We start from the raw sequence: 21197 nt of genomic DNA, 5'->3' as shown, positions 1-21197 counted from the left end.
TTCGAAATTTATGCGGATAGCGGTGTAGATATTTCCACTTTTATGCAGATAGCAGTGTAGATATTTCGATGTTTATAAAGGTAGCGGTTTAGATATTTCCATGTTTTAAGAGATAGCGGTGTAGATATTTCCATGTTTACACAGATAGCGTTGTAGATATTTCCATGTTTATTCAGATATCGGTGTAGGTATTTCCATGTTGATACTGATGGCGGTGTAGATATTTCCATGTTTATAGATATAGCAGTGTAGATATTTCCATGTTTATCCAGATAGCGGTGTACATATTTCCATATTTATACAGATGGCGGTGAAGATATTTCCATGTTTATAGAGAAAGCGGTGTAGATATTTCCATATTCCTACAGATGGCGGTGTTGATATTTCCATGTTTATACAGTTGGCGGTTTAGATATGTACATGTTCCTACAGATGGCGGTGTAGATATTTCCATGTTTATACAGATAGCGGTGTAGGTATTTCCATGTTTGTACACATTGCGTTGTAGATATTTACATGTTTACACAGATAGCGGTGTAGATATTTCCATGTTTACACAGACAGCGGTGTAGATATTTCCATGATTATTCAGATAGCATTGTAGATATTTCCATGTTTATACTGATAGCGGTGTAGATATTTCCATGTTTACACAGATAGCGGAGTAGATATTTCCATGTTTATACAAATAGCTTTGTATGTATTTCCTTGTTTATACAGATATCGGTGTAGACATTTCCACGTTTATAGAGATTGTGGTGTAGATATTTCCATGTTTATACAGATAGCGGTGTAGGTATTTCCAAGTTTATAGAGATAGCGGTTTAGACATTTCCATGTTCCTACAGATGGTGCTGTAGATATTTCCATGTGCATACAAATTGCGGTGTAGATATTTCCGTGTTTATACAGATAGCGGTGTAGATATATCCATGTTTATAGAGATAGCGTTGTAGTTATTTCCATGTTTATATAGATAACGCTGTAGATATTTCCATGTTTATACGGATAGCGGAGTAAATATTTCCATGTATGTACACATGGCTGTGTAGATATTTCCGTGTTTATACAGATGGAAGTGTAGATATTTCCATGTTTATAGAGATGGCAGTGTAGATATTTCCTTGTTTACACAGATAGCGGTGTAGACATTTCCATGTTTATAGAGATAGCGTAGTAGATATTTCCATGTTCATACAGATAGCAGTGTGGATATTTCCATGTTCATACAGATGACAGTGTAGATATTTCCATGTTCATACAGATGGCGGTGAAGATATTTGCATGTTCATACAGATGGCGGTGTAGATATTTCCATGTTCATACAGATGGCGGTGAAGATATTTGCATGTTCTTACAGATGGCGGTGTAGATATTTCCATGTTCATACAGATGGCGGTGTAGGTATTTCCTAGTTCATACAGATGGCGGTGTAGATATTTCCATGTTCATACACATGGTGGTGTTGATATTTCCACGTTTATTCAGATGACGGTGTAGAAATTTCCATCTTTGTACAGATGGCGGTGTAGATATTTCCATGTTTATACAGATGGCAGTGTAGATATTTCCATCTGTATAAAGATGGCGGTGTACATATTTCCATGTTCATACTGATGGCGGTTTAGATATTTCCATGTTTATGCAGATGGTGGTGTAGATATTTCCATGTTTATACAGATGGCGGTGTAGACATTTCCATCTTTATAGAGATGGCAGTGTAGATATTTCCATGTTCATACTGATGGCAGTGTAGATATTTCTATGTTTATGGAGAGGGCGGTGTAGATATTTCCATGTTTATAAAGATGGTGGTGTAGATATTTCCATGTTTATTCAGATAGCAATGTAGATGTTTCCATCTTTATACAGATAGCGGTGTAGATATTTCTATGTTTATACAGATAGCAGTGTAGATATTTCCATGTTTATACAGATAGCGGTGTAGATATTTCCATGTGTATACAGATGGCGGTATAGATATTTCTTTGTTTATACAGATGGCGGTGTAGATATTTCCATGTTCATAAAGATAGCGGTGTAGATATTTCCATCTTTATACACATGGCGGTGTAGCTATTTCCAACTTCATACATATGGCGGTGTATGTATTTCCATGTTTATACAGATGGCTGTGTAGATATTTCCATGTTCATACAGATGGCGTTGTATGTATTTCTATGTTTATAGAGATGGCAGTGTAGATATTTCCATGTTTATAAAGATGGCTTTGTAGATATTTCCATGTTTATTCAGATAGTGATGTAGATGTTTCTATCTTTATACAGATAGCGTTGTAGATATTTCTATGTTTATACAGATAGCGGTGTAGATATTTCCATGTTTATAGAGATAGCGGTGTAGATATTTCCCTGTTTTACAGGTAGCGGTTTAGATACTTCCGTGTTTATGCAGATAGCAGTGTAGATATTTCCATGTTTATAGAGATAGCGGTGTAGTTATTTCCATGTTTATACAGATAACGGTGTAGATATATCCATGTTTATAGAGATAGCGGTGTAGATATTTCCATGTATATACCGATAGCAGTGTAGTTATTTCCATGTTTATACAGATGGCCCTGTAGATATTTCCTTGTTTATACAGATAGCGGTGTAGATATTTCCTTGTTTATACACAAGGCTGTGTAGATATTTGCATGTTTATACGGATAGCGGTGTAGATATTTCCATGTTTATACAGATAGCGGTGTAGATATTTCCATGTTTATACAGATAGTGGTGTAGATATTTCCATGTTTCCACAGATGGTGGTGTAGATATTTCCAAGTTTATACAGATAGCGGTGTATTTATTTCCATGTGTATACACATAGTTCTGTAGATATTTCAACGTTTATAGAGATAGCGGTGTAGATATTTCCATGTTCCTACAGTTGGAGGTGTAGATATTTCCATGTTTACACAGAAAGCGGTGTAGATATTTCCATGTTTATAGAGATAGCGGTGTAGATATTTCCATCTTCCTACAGATGGCGGTGTAGATATTTCCATGTTTATAGAGTTGGCGGTGTAGATATTTCCATATTCATACAGATTGCGGTGAAGATATTTCCATGTTTATACAGATAGCAGTGTAGATATTTCCATCTTTATACACATAACGGTGTAGATCTTTCCAAGTTTTAAGAAATAGCAGTGTAGATATTTCCATGTTTACACAGAGAGCGGTGTAGATGTTTCCATGTTTACACAGATAGCGGTGTAGATATTTCCATGTTTATACAGATAGCTTTGTAGATATTTCCATATTTATAGAGATATCGGTGTAGATATTTCCATGTTTATACAGATCGCGATGTAGATATTTCCATGTTTCTACAGATGGCTGGGTAGATATTTGCATGTTTATAGAGAGAACGGTGTAGATATTTCCATGTTCCCCCAGTTGGTGGTGTAGATATTTCCATGATTACACAGACAGCGGTGTAGATATTTCGAAGTTTATGCGGATAGCGGTGTAGATATTTCCACTTTTATGCAGATAGCAGTGTAGATATTTCGATGTTTATAAAGGTAGCGGTTTAGATATTTCCATGTTTTAAGAGATAGCGGTGTAGATATTTCCATGTTTACACAGATAGCGTTGTAGATATTTCCATGTTTATTCAGATATCGGTGTAGGTATTTCCATGTTGATACTGATGGCGGTGTAGATATTTCCATGTTTATAGATATAGCAGTGTAGATATTTCCATGTTTATCCAGATAGCGGTGTACATATTTCCATATTTATACAGATGGCGGTGAAGATATTTCCATGTTTATAGAGAAAGCGGTGTAGATATTTCCATATTCCTACAGATGGCGGTGTTGATATTTCCATGTTTATACAGTTGGCGGTTTAGATATGTACATGTTCCTACAGATGGCGGTGTAGATATTTCCATGTTTATACAGATAGCGGTGTAGGTATTTCCATGTTTGTACACATTACGTTGTAGATATTTCCATGTTTTAAGAGATAGCGGTGTAGATATTTCCATGTTTACACAGACAGCGGTGTAGATATTTCCATGATTATTCAGATAGCATTGTAGATATTTCCATGTTTATACTGATAGCGGTGTAGATATTTCCATGTTTACACAGATAGCGGAGTAGATATTTCCATGTTTATACAAATAGCTTTGTATGTATTTCCTTGTTTATACAGATATCGGTGTAGACATTTCCACGTTTATAGAGATTGTGGTGTAGATATTTCCATGTTTATACAGATAGCGGTGTAGGTATTTCCAAGTTTATAGAGATAGCGGTTTAGACATTTCCATGTTCCTACAGATGGTGCTGTAGATATTTCCATGTGCATACAAATTGCGGTGTAGATATTTCCGTGTTTATACAGATAGCGGTGTAGATATATCCATGTTTATAGAGATAGCGTTGTAGTTATTTCCATGTTTATATAGATAACGCTGTAGATATTTCCATGTTTATACGGATAGCGGAGTAAATATTTCCATGTATGTACACATGGCTGTGTAGATATTTCCGTGTTTATACAGATGGAAGTGTAGATATTTCCATGTTTATAGAGATGGCAGTGTAGATATTTCCTTGTTTACACAGATAGCGGTGTAGACATTTCCATGTTTATAGAGATAGCGTAGTAGATATTTCCATGTTCATACAGATAGCAGTGTGGATATTTCCATGTTCATACAGATGACAGTGTAGATATTTCCATGTTCATACAGATGGCGGTGAAGATATTTGCATGTTCATACAGATGGCGGTGTAGATATTTCCATGTTCATACAGATGGCGGTGAAGATATTTGCATGTTCTTACAGATGGCGGTGTAGATATTTCCATGTTCATACAGATGGCGGTGTAGGTATTTCCTAGTTCATACAGATGGCGGTGTAGATATTTCCATGTTCATACACATGGTGGTGTTGATATTTCCACGTTTATTCAGATGACGGTGTAGAAATTTCCATCTTTGTACAGATGGCGGTGTAGATATTTCCATGTTTATACAGATGGCAGTGTAGATATTTCCATCTGTATAAAGATGGCGGTGTACATATTTCCATGTTCATACTGATGGCGGTTTAGATATTTCCATGTTTATGCAGATGGTGGTGTAGATATTTCCATGTTTATACAGATGGCGGTGTAGACATTTCCATCTTTATAGAGATGGCAGTGTAGATATTTCCATGTTCATACTGATGGCAGTGTAGATATTTCTATGTTTATGGAGAGGGCGGTGTAGATATTTCCATGTTTATAAAGATGGTGGTGTAGATATTTCCATGTTTATTCAGATAGCAATGTAGATGTTTCCATCTTTATACAGATAGCGGTGTAGATATTTCTATGTTTATACAGATAGCAGTGTAGATATTTCCATGTTTATACAGATAGCGGTGTAGATATTTCCATGTGTATACAGATGGCGGTATAGATATTTCTTTGTTTATACAGATGGCGGTGTAGATATTTCCATGTTCATAAAGATAGCGGTGTAGATATTTCCATCTTTATACACATGGCGGTGTAGCTATTTCCAACTTCATACATATGGCGGTGTATGTATTTCCATGTTTATACAGATGGCTGTGTAGATATTTCCATGTTCATACAGATGGCGTTGTATGTATTTCTATGTTTATAGAGATGGCAGTGTAGATATTTCCATGTTTATAAAGATGGCTTTGTAGATATTTCCATGTTTATTCAGATAGTGATGTAGATGTTTCTATCTTTATACAGATAGCGTTGTAGATATTTCTATGTTTATACAGATAGCGGTGTAGATATTTCCATGTTTATAGAGATAGCGGTGTAGATATTTCCCTGTTTTACAGGTAGCGGTTTAGATACTTCCGTGTTTATGCAGATAGCAGTGTAGATATTTCCATGTTTATAGAGATAGCGGTGTAGTTATTTCCATGTTTATACAGATAACGGTGTAGATATATCCATGTTTATAGAGATAGCGGTGTAGATATTTCCATGTATATACCGATAGCAGTGTAGTTATTTCCATGTTTATACAGATGGCCCTGTAGATATTTCCTTGTTTATACAGATAGCGGTGTAGATATTTCCTTGTTTATACACAAGGCTGTGTAGATATTTGCATGTTTATACGGATAGCGGTGTAGATATTTCCATGTTTATACAGATAGCGGTGTAGATATTTCCATGTTTATACAGATAGTGGTGTAGATATTTCCATGTTTCCACAGATGGCGGTGTAGATATTTCCAAGTTTATACAGATAGCGGTGTATTTATTTCCATGTGTATACACATAGTTCTGTAGATATTTCAACGTTTATAGAGATAGCGGTGTAGATATTTCCATGTTCCTACAGTTGGAGGTGTAGATATTTCCATGTTTACACAGAAAGCGGTGTAGATATTTCCATGTTTATAGAGATAGCGGTGTAGATATTTCCATCTTCCTACAGATGGCGGTGTAGATATTTCCATGTTTATAGAGTTGGCGGTGTAGATATTTCCATATTCATACAGATTGCGGTGAAGATATTTCCATGTTTATACAGATAGCAGTGTAGATATTTCCATCTTTATACACATAACGGTGTAGATCTTTCCAAGTTTTAAGAAATAGCAGTGTAGATATTTCCATGTTTACACAGAGAGCGGTGTAGATGTTTCCATGTTTACACAGATAGCGGTGTAGATATTTCCATGTTTATACAGATAGCTTTGTAGATATTTCCATATTTATAGAGATATCGGTGTAGATATTTCCATGTTTATACAGATCGCGATGTAGATATTTCCATGTTTCTACAGATGGCTGGGTAGATATTTGCATGTTTATAGAGAGAACGGTGTAGATATTTCCATGTTCCCCCAGTTGGTGGTGTAGATATTTCCATGATTACACAGACAGCGGTGTAGATATTTCGAAGTTTATGCGGATAGCGGTGTAGATATTTCCACTTTTATGCAGATAGCAGTGTAGATATTTCGATGTTTATAAAGGTAGCGGTTTAGATATTTCCATGTTTTAAGAGATAGCGGTGTAGATATTTCCATGTTTACACAGATAGCGTTGTAGATATTTCCATGTTTATTCAGATATCGGTGTAGGTATTTCCATGTTGATACTGATGGCGGTGTAGATATTTCCATGTTTATAGATATAGCAGTGTAGATATTTCCATGTTTATCCAGATAGCGGTGTACATATTTCCATATTTATACAGATGGCGGTGAAGATATTTCCATGTTTATAGAGAAAGCGGTGTAGATATTTCCATATTCCTACAGATGGCGGTGTTGATATTTCCATGTTTATACAGTTGGCGGTTTAGATATGTACATGTTCCTACAGATGGCGGTGTAGATATTTCCATGTTTATACAGATAGCGGTGTAGGTATTTCCATGTTTGTACACATTACGTTGTAGATATTTCCATGTTTTAAGAGATAGCGGTGTAGATATTTCCATGTTTACACAGACAGCGGTGTAGATATTTCCATGATTATTCAGATAGCATTGTAGATATTTCCATGTTTATACTGATAGCGGTGTAGATATTTCCATGTTTACACAGATAGCGGAGTAGATATTTCCATGTTTATACAAATAGCTTTGTATGTATTTCCTTGTTTATACAGATATCGGTGTAGACATTTCCACGTTTATAGAGATTGTGGTGTAGATATTTCCATGTTTATACAGATAGCGGTGTAGGTATTTCCAAGTTTATAGAGATAGCGGTTTAGACATTTCCATGTTCCTACAGATGGTGCTGTAGATATTTCCATGTGCATACAAATTGCGGTGTAGATATTTCCGTGTTTATACAGATAGCGGTGTAGATATATCCATGTTTATAGAGATAGCGTTGTAGTTATTTCCATGTTTATATAGATAACGCTGTAGATATTTCCATGTTTATACGGATAGCGGAGTAAATATTTCCATGTATGTACACATGGCTGTGTAGATATTTCCGTGTTTATACAGATGGAAGTGTAGATATTTCCATGTTTATAGAGATGGCAGTGTAGATATTTCCTTGTTTACACAGATAGCGGTGTAGACATTTCCATGTTTATAGAGATAGCGTAGTAGATATTTCCATGTTCATACAGATAGCAGTGTGGATATTTCCATGTTCATACAGATGACAGTGTAGATATTTCCATGTTCATACAGATGGCGGTGAAGATATTTGCATGTTCATACAGATGGCGGTGTAGATATTTCCATGTTCATACAGATGGCGGTGAAGATATTTGCATGTTCTTACAGATGGCGGTGTAGATATTTCCATGTTCATACAGATGGCGGTGTAGGTATTTCCTAGTTCATACAGATGGCGGTGTAGATATTTCCATGTTCATACACATGGTGGTGTTGATATTTCCACGTTTATTCAGATGACGGTGTAGAAATTTCCATCTTTGTACAGATGGCGGTGTAGATATTTCCATGTTTATACAGATGGCAGTGTAGATATTTCCATCTGTATAAAGATGGCGGTGTACATATTTCCATGTTCATACTGATGGCGGTTTAGATATTTCCATGTTTATGCAGATGGTGGTGTAGATATTTCCATGTTTATACAGATGGCGGTGTAGACATTTCCATGTTTATTCAGATAGCAATGTAGATGTTTCCATCTTTATACAGATAGCGGTGTAGATATTTCTATGTTTATACAGATAGCAGTGTAGATATTTCCATGTTTATACAGATAGCGGTGTAGATATTTCCATGTGTATACAGATGGCGGTATAGATATTTCTTTGTTTATACAGATGGCGGTGTAGATATTTCCATGTTCATAAAGATAGCGGTGTAGATATTTCCATCTTTATACACATGGCGGTGTAGCTATTTCCAACTTCATACATATGGCGGTGTATGTATTTCCATGTTTATACAGATGGCTGTGTAGATATTTCCATGTTCATACAGATGGCGTTGTATGTATTTCTATGTTTATAGAGATGGCAGTGTAGATATTTCCATGTTTATAAAGATGGCTTTGTAGATATTTCCATGTTTATTCAGATAGTGATGTAGATGTTTCTATCTTTATACAGATAGCGTTGTAGATATTTCTATGTTTATACAGATAGCGGTGTAGATATTTCCATGTTTATAGAGATAGCGGTGTAGATATTTCCCTGTTTTACAGGTAGCGGTTTAGATACTTCCGTGTTTATGCAGATAGCAGTGTAGATATTTCCATGTTTATAGAGATAGCGGTGTAGTTATTTCCATGTTTATACAGATAACGGTGTAGATATATCCATGTTTATAGAGATAGCGGTGTAGATATTTCCATGTATATACCGATAGCAGTGTAGTTATTTCCATGTTTATACAGATGGCCCTGTAGATATTTCCTTGTTTATACAGATAGCGGTGTAGATATTTCCTTGTTTATACACAAGGCTGTGTAGATATTTGCATGTTTATACGGATAGCGGTGTAGATATTTCCATGTTTATACAGATAGCGGTGTAGATATTTCCATGTTTATACAGATAGTGGTGTAGATATTTCCATGTTTCCACAGATGGCGGTGTAGATATTTCCAAGTTTATACAGATAGCGGTGTATTTATTTCCATGTGTATACACATAGTTCTGTAGATATTTCAACGTTTATAGAGATAGCGGTGTAGATATTTCCATGTTCCTACAGTTGGAGGTGTAGATATTTCCATGTTTACACAGAAAGCGGTGTAGATATTTCCATGTTTATAGAGATAGCGGTGTAGATATTTCCATCTTCCTACAGATGGCGGTGTAGATATTTCCATGTTTATAGAGTTGGCGGTGTAGATATTTCCATATTCATACAGATTGCGGTGAAGATATTTCCATGTTTATACAGATAGCAGTGTAGATATTTCCATCTTTATACACATAACGGTGTAGATCTTTCCAAGTTTTAAGAAATAGCAGTGTAGATATTTCCATGTTTACACAGAGAGCGGTGTAGATGTTTCCATGTTTACACAGATAGCGGTGTAGATATTTCCATGTTTATACAGATAGCTTTGTAGATATTTCCATATTTATAGAGATATCGGTGTAGATATTTCCATGTTTATACAGATCGCGATGTAGATATTTCCATGTTTCTACAGATGGCTGGGTAGATATTTGCATGTTTATAGAGAGAACGGTGTAGATATTTCCATGTTCCCCCAGTTGGTGGTGTAGATATTTCCATGATTACACAGACAGCGGTGTAGATATTTCGAAATTTATGCGGATAGCGGTGTAGATATTTCCACTTTTATGCAGATAGCAGTGTAGATATTTCAATGTTTATAAAGGTAGCGGTTTAGATATTTCCATGTTTTAAGAGATAGCGGTGTAGATATTTCCATGTTTACACAGATAGCGTTGTAGATATTTCCATGTTTATTCAGATATCGGTGTAGGTATTTCCATGTTGATACTGATGGCGGTGTAGATATTTCCATGTTTATAGATATAGCAGTGTAGATATTTCCATGTTTATCCAGATAGCGGTGTACATATTTCCATATTTATACAGATGGCGGTGAAGATATTTCCATGTTTATAGAGAAAGCGGTGTAGATATTTCCATATTCCTACAGATGGCGGTGTTGATATTTCCATGTTTATACAGTTGGCGGTTTAGATATGTACATGTTCCTACAGATGGCGGTGTAGATATTTCCATGTTTATACAGATAGCGGTGTAGGTATTTCCATGTTTGTACACATTACGTTGTAGATATTTCCATGTTTTAAGAGATAGCGGTGTAGATATTTCCATGTTTACACAGACAGCGGTGTAGATATTTCCATGATTATTCAGATAGCATTGTAGATATTTCCATGTTTATACTGATAGCGGTGTAGATATTTCCATGTTTACACAGATAGCGGAGTAGATATTTCCATGTTTACACAAATAGCTTTGTATGTATTTCCTTGTTTATACAGATATCGGTGTAGACATTTCCACGTTTATAGAGATTGTGGTGTAGATATTTCCATGTTTATACAGATAGCGGTGTAGGTATTTCCAAGTTTATAGAGATAGCGGTTTAGACATTTCCATGTTCCTACAGATGGTGCTGTAGATATTTCCATGTGCATACAAATTGCGGTGTAGATATTTCCGTGTTTATACAGATAGCGGTGTAGATATATCCATGTTTATAGAGATAGCGTTGTAGTTATTTCCATGTTTATATAGATAACGCTGTAGATATTTCCATGTTTATACGGATAGCGGAGTAAATATTTCCATGTATGTACACATGGCTGTGTAGATATTTCCGTGTTTATACAGATGGAAGTGTAGATATTTCCATGTTTATAGAGATGGCAGTGTAGATATTTCCTTGTTTACACAGATAGCGGTGTAGACATTTCCATGTTTATAGAGATAGCGTAGTAGATATTTCCATGTTCATACAGATAGCAGTGTGGATATTTCCATGTTCATACAGATGACAGTGTAGATATTTCCATGTTCATACAGATGGCGGTGAAGATATTTGCATGTTCATACAGATGGCGGTGTAGATATTTCCATGTTCATACAGATGGCGGTGAAGATATTTGCATGTTCTTACAGATGGCGGTGTAGATATTTCCATGTTCATACAGATGGCGGTGTAGGTATTTCCTAGTTCATACAGATGGCGGTGTAGATATTTCCATGTTCATACACATGGTGGTGTTGATATTTCCACGTTTATTCAGATGACGGTGTAGAAATTTCCATCTTTGTACAGATGGCGGTGTAGATATTTCCATGTTTATACAGATGGCAGTGTAGATATTTCCATCTGTATAAAGATGGCGGTGTACATATTTCCATGTTCATACTGATGGCGGTTTAGATATTTCCATGTTTATGCAGATGGTGGTGTAGATATTTCCATGTTTATACAGATGGCGGTGTAGACATTTCCATCTTTATAGAGATGGCAGTGTAGATATTTCCATGTTCATACTGATGGCAGTGTAGATATTTCTATGTTTATGGAGAGGGCGGTGTAGATATTTCCATGTTTATAAAGATGGTGGTGTAGATATTTCCATGTTTATTCAGATAGCAATGTAGATGTTTCCATCTTTATACAGATAGCGGTGTAGATATTTCTATGTTTATACAGATAGCAGTGTAGATATTTCCATGTTTATACAGATAGCGGTGTAGATATTTCCATGTGTATACAGATGGCGGTATAGATATTTCTTTGTTTATACAGATGGCGGTGTAGATATTTCCATGTTCATAAAGATAGCGGTGTAGATATTTCCATCTTTATACACATGGCGGTGTAGCTATTTCCAACTTCATACATATGGCGGTGTATGTATTTCCATGTTTATACAGATGGCTGTGTAGATATTTCCATGTTCATACAGATGGCGTTGTATGTATTTCTATGTTTATAGAGATGGCAGTGTAGATATTTCCATGTTTATAAAGATGGCTTTGTAGATATTTCCATGTTTATTCAGATAGTGATGTAGATGTTTCTATCTTTATACAGATAGCGTTGTAGATATTTCTATGTTTATACAGATAGCGGTGTAGATATTTCCATGTTTATAGAGATAGCGGTGCAGATATTTCCCTGTTTTACAGGTAGCGGTTTAGATACTTCCGTGTTTATGCAGATAGCAGTGTAGATATTTCCATGTTTATAGAGATAGCGGTGTAGTTATTTCCATGTTTATACAGATAACGGTGTAGATATATCCATGTTTATAGAGATAGCGGTGTAGATATTTCCATGTATATACCGATAGCAGTGTAGTTATTTCCATGTTTATACAGATGGCCCTGTAGATATTTCCTTGTTTATACAGATAGCGGTGTAGATATTTCCTTGTTTATACACAAGGCTGTGTAGATATTTGCATGTTTATACGGATAGCGGTGTAGATATTTCCATGTTTATACAGATAGCGGTGTAGATATTTCCATGTTTATACAGATAGTGGTGTAGATATTTCCATGTTTCCACAGATGGCGGTGTAGATATTTCCAAGTTTATACAGATAGCGGTGTATTTATTTCCATGTGTATACACATAGTTCTGTAGATATTTCAACGTTTATAGAGATAGCGGTGTAGATATTTCCATGTTCCTACAGTTGGAGGTGTAGATATTTCCATGTTTACACAGAAAGCGGTGTAGATATTTCCATGTTTATAGAGATAGCGGTGTAGATATTTCCATCTTCCTACAGATGGCGGTGTAGATATTTCCATGTTTATAGAGTTGGCGGTGTAGATATTTCCATATTCATACAGATTGCGGTGAAGATATTTCCATGTTTATACAGATAGCAGTGTAGATATTTCCATCTTTATACACATAACGGTGTAGATCTTTCCAAGTTTTAAGAAATAGCAGTGTAGATATTTCCATGTTTACACAGAGAGCGGTGTAGATGTTTCCATGTTTACACAGATAGCGGTGTAGATATTTCCATGTTTATACAGATAGCTTTGTAGATATTTCCATATTTATAGAGATATCGGTGTAGATATTTCCATGTTTATACAGATCGCGATGTAGATATTTCCATGTTTCTACAGATGGCTGGGTAGATATTTGCATGTTTATAGAGAGAACGGTGTAGATATTTCCATGTTCCCCCAGTTGGTGGTGTAGATATTTCCATGATTACACAGACAGCGGTGTAGATATTTCGAAGTTTATGCGGATAGCGGTGTAGATATTTCCACTTTTATGCAGATAGCAGTGTAGATATTTCGATGTTTATAAAGGTAGCGGTTTAGATATTTCCATGTTTTAAGAGATAGCGGTGTAGATATTTCCATGTTTACACAGATAGCGTTGTAGATATTTCCATGTTTATTCAGATATCGGTGTAGGTATTTCCATGTTGATACTGATGGCGGTGTAGATATTTCCATGTTTATAGATATAGCAGTGTAGATATTTCCATGTTTATCCAGATAGCGGTGTACATATTTCCATATTTATACAGATGGCGGTGAAGATATTTCCATGTTTATAGAGAAAGCGGTGTAGATATTTCCATATTCCTACAGATGGCGGTGTTGATATTTCCATGTTTATACAGTTGGCGGTTTAGATATGTACATGTTCCTACAGATGGCGGTGTAGATATTTCCATGTTTATACAGATAGCGGTGTAGGTATTTCCATGTTTGTACACATTACGTTGTAGATATTTACATGTTTACACAGATAGCGGTGTAGATATTTCCATGTTTACACAGACAGCGGTGTAGATATTTCCATGATTATTCAGATAGCATTGTAGATATTTCCATGTTTATACTGATAGCGGTGTAGATATTTCCATGTTTACACAGATAGCGGAGTAGATATTTCCATGTTTATACAAATAGCTTTGTATGTATTTCCTTGTTTATACAGATATCGGTGTAGACATTTCCACGTTTATAGAGATTGTGGTGTAGATATTTCCATGTTTATACAGATAGCGGTGTAGGTATTTCCAAGTTTATAGAGATAGCGGTTTAGACATTTCCATGTTCCTACAGATGGTGCTGTAGATATTTCCATGTGCATACAAATTGCGGTGTAGATATTTCCGTGTTTATACAGATAGCGGTGTAGATATATCCATGTTTATAGAGATAGCGTTGTAGTTATTTCCATGTTTATATAGATAACGCTGTAGATATTTCCATGTTTATACGGATAGCGGAGTAAATATTTCCATGTATGTACACATGGCTGTGTAGATATTTCCGTGTTTATACAGATGGAAGTGTAGATATTTCCATGTTTATAGAGATGGCAGTGTAGATATTTCCTTGTTTACACAGATAGCGGTGTAGACATTTCCATGTTTATAGAGATAGCGTAGTAGATATTTCCATGTTCATACAGATAGCAGTGTGGATATTTCCATGTTCATACAGATGACAGTGTAGATATTTCCATGTTCATACAGATGGCGGTGAAGATATTTGCATGTTCATACAGATGGCGGTGTAGATATTTCCATGTTCATACAGATGGCGGTGAAGATATTTGCATGTTCTTACAGATGGCGGTGTAGATATTTCCATGTTCATACAGATGGCGGTGTAGGTATTTCCTAGTTCATACAGATGGCGGTGTAGATATTTCCATGTTCATACACATGGTGGTGTTGATATTTCCACGTTTATTCAGATGACGGTGTAGAAATTTCCATCTTTGTACAGATGGCGGTGTAGATATTTCCATGTTTATACAGATGGCAGTGTAGATATTTCCATCTGTATAAAGATGGCGGTGTACATATTTCCATGTTCATACTGATGGCGGTTTAGATATTTCCATGTTTATGCAGATGGTGGTGTAGATATTTCCATGTTTATACAGATGGCGGTGTAGACATTTCCATCTTTATAGAGATGGCAGTGTAGATATTTCCATGTTCATACTGATGGCAGTGTAGATATTTCTATGTTTATGGAGAGGGCGGTGTAGATATTTCCATGTTTATAAAGATGGTGGTGTAGATATTTCCATGTTTATTCAGATAGCAATGTAGATGTTTCCATCTTTATACAGATAGCGGTGTAGATATTTCTATGTTTATACAGATAGCAGTGTAGATATTTCCATGTTTATACAGATAGCGGTGTAGATATTTCCATGTGTATACAGATGGCGGTATAGATATTTCTTTGTTTATACAGATGGCGGTGTAGATATTTCCATGTTCATAAAGATAGCGGTGTAGATATTTCCATCTTTATACACATGGCGGTGTAGCTATTTCCAACTTCATACATATGGCGGTGTATGTATTTCCATGTTTATACAGATGGCTGTGTAGATATTTCCATGTTCATACAGATGGCGTTGTATGTATTTCTATGTTTATAGAGATGGCAGTGTAGATATTTCCATGTTTATAAAGATGGCTTTGTAGATATTTCCATGTTTATTCAGATAGTGATGTAGATGTTTCTATCTTTATACAGATAGCGTTGTAGATATTTCTATGTTTATACAGATAGCGGTGTAGATATTTCCATGTTTATAGAGATAGCGGTGCAGATATTTCCCTGTTTTACAGGTAGCGGTTTAGATACTTCCGTGTTTATGCAGATAGCAGTGTAGATATTTCCATGTTTATAGAGATAGCGGTGTAGTTATTTCCATGTTTATACAGATAACGGTGTAGATATATCCATGTTTATAGAGATAGCGGTGTAGATATTTCCATGTATATACCGATAGCAGTGTAGTTATTTCCATGTTTATACAGATGGCCCTGTAGATATTTCCTTGTTTATACAGATAGCGGTGTAGATATTTCCTTGTTTATACACAAGGCTGTGTAGATATTTGCATGTTTATACGGATAGCGGTGTAGATATTTCCATGTTTATACAGATAGCGGTGTAGATATTTCCATGTTTATACAGATAGTGGTGTAGATATTTCCATGTTTCCACAGATGGCGGTGTAGATATTTCCAAGTTTATACAGATAGCGGTGTATTTATTTCCATGTGTATACACATAGTTCTGTAGATATTTCAACGTTTATAGAGATAGCGGTGTAGATATTTCCATGTTCCTACAGTTGGAGGTGTAGATATTTCCATGTTTACACAGAAAGCGGTGTAGATATTTCCATGTTTATAGAGATAGCGGTGTAGATATTTCCATGTATATACCGATAGCAGTGTAGTTATTTCCATGTTTATACAGATGGCCCTGTAGATATTTCCTTGTTTATACAGATAGCGGTGTAGATATTTCCTTGTTTATACACAAGGCTGTGTAGATATTTGCATGTTTATACGGATAGCGGTGTAGATATTTCCATGTTTATACACATAGCGGGGTAGATATTTCCATGTTCAAATGGAAAGCGGTGTAGATATTTCCATGATCATACAGATAGCAGTGTAGATATTTCCATGTTCATACAGATAGCGGTGTAGATTTTTCCATTTTCATACAGATGGCAGTAGAGATATTTCCAGGTTCATACAGATGGCGGTGAAGATATTTCCATGTTGATACAGAAGGCGGTGTATATATTTCCATGTTGATACAGATGGCGGTGTAGATAATTCCATGTTCTTACAGATGGCGGTGTAGATATTTACATGTTTATTCAGAGAGCAGTGTAGTCATTTCCAAGTTTTTACCGATGGTGGTGTAGATATTTCCATGTTTATAGAGATAGCAGTCTAGTTATTTCCATGTTTAAACAGATAACAGTGTAGATATTTCCATATTTATGCAGATAGATCTGTAGATACTTCTGTGTTCATACAGATAACATTGTAGATATTTCCATGATCATAAAGATGGCGGTGTAGATAATTCCATTTTGATACAGATGGCGGTGTAGATATTTCTATGTTTATACAGATGACGGTGTAGATATTTCCATGTTTATACAGATGGCGGTGTAGATATTTCCATGTTTATACAGATAGCGTTATAGATATTTCCATGTTTGTAGAGATAGCAGGGTATTTATTTCCATGTTTATACAGATATCGGTGTAGATATTTCCATGTTTATACAGATAGCAGTGCAGATATTTCTGTGTTTATACAGATAGCCGTGTACATATTTCCATCATCATTCAGGTGGCAGTGTAGATATTTGCAAGCTGATACAGATGGCGGTGTAGATATTTCCAAGTTTATAGAGATGGCGTACAGATATTTCCATGTTCTCACCGACGGCGGTGTAGATATTTCCATGTTTATAGAGATGGCGGTGTAGATATTTCCATGTTTATACACTTATCGCTGTAGATATTTCCATGTTTATTCAGATAGCAGTGTTGATATTTCCATGTTTATACAAATAGCGGTGTAGATATTTCCATGTTTATAGAGATAGTGGTGTAGATATTTCCATGTTTATAGAGATAGTGGTGTAGATATTTCCATGATTATAGAGATTGTGGTGTAGTTATTTCCATGTTTATAGAGATAGCAGGGTAGAAATTTCCCTGTTTCACAGAAAGCAGTGTAGATATTTCCATGTTTATACAGATGGCGGTGTAGGTATTTCCACGTTTATACAGATAGCGGTGTAGGTATTTCCATGCTTCTACAGATAGCGGTGTAGATATTTCCATGTTCATACAGATAGCGTTGTAAATATTTCCATGTTTATACAGATAGCGGTGTAGATATTTCCATGTTTATAGAGATAGCGGTATAGATATTTCCATGTTGATACACATAGCTGTGTAGATATTTCCATGTTCATGCAGATAGCGGTGTAGTTATATCCATGTTCATCCAGATGCCGGTGTAGATATATCCATGTTCATACAGATAGCGGTGTAGATATTTCATGTTCATACAGATAGCGGTGTAGATATTTCCATGTTCATACAGATGGCGGTGTAGATATTTCCATGTTCATACAGATGGCGTGAAGATATTTCAGTGTTCATACAGAGGGCTGTGTAGATATTTCCATGTTCATACCGATGGTGGTGTAGATATTTCCATGTTCATACTGATGGCGCTGTAGCTATTTCCATGTTTATACAGATGGCAGTGTAGGTATTTCCATGTTTATAGATTTAGTGGTGTAGATATTTCCATGTTTATAGAGTTAGTGGTGTAGATATTTGCATGTTTATACAGATAGCGGTGAAGATATTTCCGTGTTCATACAGATGGTGGTGTAGATATTTCCATGTTTATAGAGATATTGGTGTAGATATTTCCACATTTATACCGATTGCGGTGTAGATATTTCCATGTTTAAAGAGATGGCGGTGTAGATATTTCCGTGTTTATAAAGATAGCGGTGAAGGAATTTCCATGTTTATACAGATAGCAGTGTAGATATTTCCATGTTTATACAGATAGCGGTGTTGATATTTCCATGTTTATACAGATGGCAGTGTAGATAATTCCATGTTTATAGATATAGCGGTGTACATATTTCCATGTTTATAGAGATAGCGGCGTAGATATTTCCATGTTTTTGCAGATAGCGGTGTAGATATTTCCATGTTTATACAGAGAGCACTGTAGATATTTAGATGTTTATAGAGATAGCGGTGTAGATATTTCGTTGTTTTACAGATAGCAATGTAGATATTTCCATGTTTATACAGATAGCGGTGCAGATATTTCCATGTTTATAGAGATAGCAGTGTAGTTATTTCCAAGTTTATGCAGATAACCGTGTAGTTATTTCCATGTTTATACAGATAGCAGTGTAGATTTTTCTGTGTTTATTCAGATAGCGGAGTAGGTATTTCCATGTTTACCCAGATAGCGGCGTAGACATTTCCATGTTTACACAGATAGAATTGTAGATATATCCATGTTTATAGAGATGGCGGTGTAGACATTTCCATGTTTATACAGATAGTGGTGAAGATTTTTCCATGTTTATACAGATAGCGGTGTAGATATATCCATCTTTATATGGTTGGCGGTGTAGATATTTCCATGTTTATACAGATGGCGTTGTAGATATTTCCATGTTTATAGAGATGGTGATCTAGATATTTCCATGTTTACAGAGATAGCAGTGTACTTATTTACATGTTTATAGAGATAGCGGTGTGGATACTTCCATGTTTATACAGATAATGGTGTAGATATTTCCATGTTTATACAGATCGCAGTGTAGATATTTCCATGTTTATGCAGATAGCGGTGTAAATATTTTCATGTTTATACAGATAGCGGTGTAGATATTTCCATGTTTATACAGATAGCGCTGTAGATATTTCCATCTTTATACAGATGGCGGTGTAGATATTTCCATGTTTGTACAGAAGGCCGTGTAGATATTTCCATGCTTATACAGATGGCAGTGTAGATATTTCCATGTTTTTAGAGATGAAGGTCTAGATATTTCCATGTTTATACAGATAGCGGTGTAGTTATTTCCATGTTTATTGAGATAACATTGTAGATATTTCCATGTTTATACAGATAGCGGGGTAGATATTTCCATGTTCAAATGGAAAGCGGTGTAGATATTTCCATGATCATACAGATAGCAGTGTAGATATTTCCATGTTCATACAGATAGCGGTGTAGATTTTTCCATTTTCATACAGATGGCAGTAGAGATATTTCCAGGTTCATACAGATGGTGGTGAAGCTATTTCCATGTTGATACAGAAGGCGGTGTATATATTTCCATGTTGATACAGATGGCGGTGTAGATAATTCCATGTTCTAACAGATGGCGGTGTAGATATTTACATGTTTATTCAGAGAGCAGTGTAGTCATTTCCAAGTTTTTACCGATGGTGGTGTAGATATTTCCATGTTTATAGAGATAGCAGTCTAGTTATTTCCATGTTTAAACAGATAACAGTGTAGATATTTCCATATTTATGCAGATAGATCTGTAGATACTTCTGTGTTCATACAGATAACATTGTAGATATTTCCATGATCATAAAGATGGCGGTGTAGATAATTCCATTTTGATACAGATGGCGGTGTAGATATTTCTATGTTTATACAGATGACGGTGTAGATATTTCCATGTTTATACAGATGGCGGTGTAGATATTTCCATGTTTATACAGATAGCGTTATAGATATTTCCATGTTTGTAGAGATAGCAGGGTATATATTTCCATGTTTATACAGATATCGGTGTAGATATTTCCATGTTTATACAGATAGCAGTGCAGATATTTCTGTGTTTATACAGATAGCCGTGTACATATTTCCATCATCATTCATCTGGCAGTGTAGATATTTGCAAGCTGATACAGATGGCGGTGTAGATATTTCCAAGTTTATAGAGATGGCGTACAGATATTTCCATGTTCTCACCGACGGCGGTGTAGATATTTCCATGTTTATAGAGATGGCGGTGTAGATATTTCCATGTTTATACACTTATCGCTGTAGATATTTCCATGTTTATTCAGATAGCAGTGTTGATATTTCCATGTTTATACAAATAGCGGTGTAGATATTTCCATGTTTATAGAGATAGTGGTGTAGATATTTCCATGTTTATAGAGATAGTGGTGTAGATATTTCCATGATTATAGAGATTGTGGTGTAGTTATTTCCATGTTTATAGAGATAGCAGTGTAGAAATTTCCCTGTTTCACAGAAAGCAGTGTAGATATTTCCATGTTTATACAGATGGCGGTGTAGGTATTTCCACGTTTATACAGATAGCGGTGTAGGTATTTCCATGCTTCTACAGATAGCGGTG

Source organism: Gorilla gorilla, chromosome 1, assembly GCF_029281585.2.
Source record: "Gorilla gorilla gorilla isolate KB3781 chromosome 1, NHGRI_mGorGor1-v2.1_pri, whole genome shotgun sequence".
NCBI lineage: Eukaryota > Metazoa > Chordata > Mammalia > Primates > Hominidae > Gorilla > Gorilla gorilla.
The sequence above is the reverse complement of the archived record's forward strand: the minus strand, read 5'-3'. Positions refer to the sequence as shown.